Below are 2,184 nucleotides of genomic sequence, written 5' to 3' on the forward strand. Positions count from 1 at the left end.
TGGCCATTTGTATATCTTCTTTGGAGAAATGTCTATTAAAATTAGATTGTCTTTTTATTGTTGAATTTCTCTTTGTCAAAATTACCTTTAGCAGAGAACTATTCTTTTTTTTTTTTTTTAATTTATTTCTGGTTGTGCCAGGTCTTAGTTGAGGTAGGTGGGCTCCTTAGTTGCAGCTTACCAACTCCTTTAGTTGCGGCACACATGCTCCTTAGTTGTGACATGCAAACTCTTAGTTGTGGCATGCATGTAGGATCTAGTTCCCTGACCAGGGATCGAACCCGGGCCCCCTGCATTGGGAGGTGGATTCTTAACCACTGCGCCACCAGGGAAGTCCCAGGAGAACTATTCTTGAATGTAAAGAATTTGGTGGTGGTAGAATATTTTATAGTCAGTATACTATATACAATTAAAAATCTACAAACAGGTGGTTGCCAGAGGGAAGGTGGGTTGGGGCGCAGGTGAAATAGGTGAAGGAGATTAAGGGGTACAGAGTTCCAGTTTTAAAATATAATAAGTAAGTCACGGGGTTGTAATGTATAGCATAGGGAAAACAGTAAGTAGTGCTGTAACAGCTTTGTATGGTGACGGATGGTAACTAGATATGGTAATGATCATTTTGAAATGTATATGAATATTGAATTACTATAATGTATACCTGAAAGTAATATGATATGATATTGAATGTCAATTATACTTCAATTACAAAAAAACTATAGTCTATATACAATAGAAAATTTATAGTCCTCACAAACTTCAGCTGTTTCTGAACAACACAGTAAAATAGCATACTCAGTTGTTTACCTAAAGAAATGTGCTTGTTTACTTTCTGTTAATTATACTGTCTCATTTGGTGGGATTTAAAGAGTACACAGAAATAGTGGGTTGGTAATGAGAGGTTTAAAAAATTGCATTTTAAGTAAAAGTTTTAGAAATTAACTCTAAAATTAGAAGTGGTAAATAGCACTTAAAGCTAAAGTTTAGGCTTCTCTGAGACTGTTACTAACTTAAGGGATTTAAAACTTACCAGAATTTTCTTGCCGTTTAAATAGGACTCACCCAAGAAAAAAATGAGTGGTGAAAATACTTGTAACTTTATGGACTTATTGGATAAGTTCAGCATTATTTTCCACATATTTGTGTGAATTATGAGGCATATTTTGATACCTCTTCTCGTGGATTTATGAGTTTTTGGTTTTTCTCTTTGTTGTTTAGTAGGTTTTTTTGTTGTTCTCCCATTCTTAGTAAATAGAATCCAAGAATGACTTTTACGTAAGTGCCTTTAGGTACTGCCGTCCTGTACAGTTGTAAATGTTGACCCTTACTTAGGCTTAATCCTAGCCCTTGCTCTTCTGTTGCTTTAGAACAGCTTATTTCTAAATTGAAGAACATCTTTAGAACTACTTATGGGAGGGCAGTGAGGAAGCCTTCTTACTGGGGTGGGAGCTCAAATAAGAATTTAAACCTGTAGGGTTTACGTGTCTTTAAACTTGTTAATTCAAGTTTGCTTCTATTAGAACTGGAGCTATGTATGATTTCTGTATGGGAGATTCTGTTGTCCAACTAAAACACCATATACTTATTTCTAATAGCAACAGTATGGATAGGATACAGAGGAAGGAAAAACATCCTTTATTTTAGATGTGCTGTATTTCACAGGCTAAATCTAGAGGACAAAGCATTTTAGCACTTATTTGTAGGTAATTTTTTTTTTTTCAACCTGAGGGCCATCAGGGCTAAGAAGTACCATAGGAGATTGTGACATATTTATAAAATGGGAATGTGGAAGAGTTTTAGGGTTCTTCTGGAGAGCCATAACATAGTCTGCTCAGAGTATAAGGAGGAATGCAGGTGATCAGGAAAGTGGGAGTAAGGGCGCTGTCCGGGGAGTGGCAAAGAGAAAGACCATCTGAATTTTCACATGATTGAATTATTCCTTTGTCAGCAGTGGAGACGTAGTTTTGTATTAAACTCAGTATTTTATATGGCATGTATAGGTAATTGTATAATTCTGTTTGGAAAAACCACAGTTTAAATCTTATTTGGAGATAAGCAAAATTGATGAGAATTGTTAAAAAAAATTGTGACCAAGAAGAATCCAGAGCCGCGAAGGTATTTATTATCTGTCACAATTACACAATCAAAGGACCACCCCCCAACCCCCCCCTCCCACACACCGCCGGC

Source organism: Lipotes vexillifer, unplaced genomic scaffold (genome assembly GCF_000442215.2).
Source record: "Lipotes vexillifer unplaced genomic scaffold, Lipotes_vexillifer_v1.1 scaffold99, whole genome shotgun sequence".
In the NCBI taxonomy this organism is placed as follows: domain Eukaryota; kingdom Metazoa; phylum Chordata; class Mammalia; order Artiodactyla; family Lipotidae; genus Lipotes; species Lipotes vexillifer.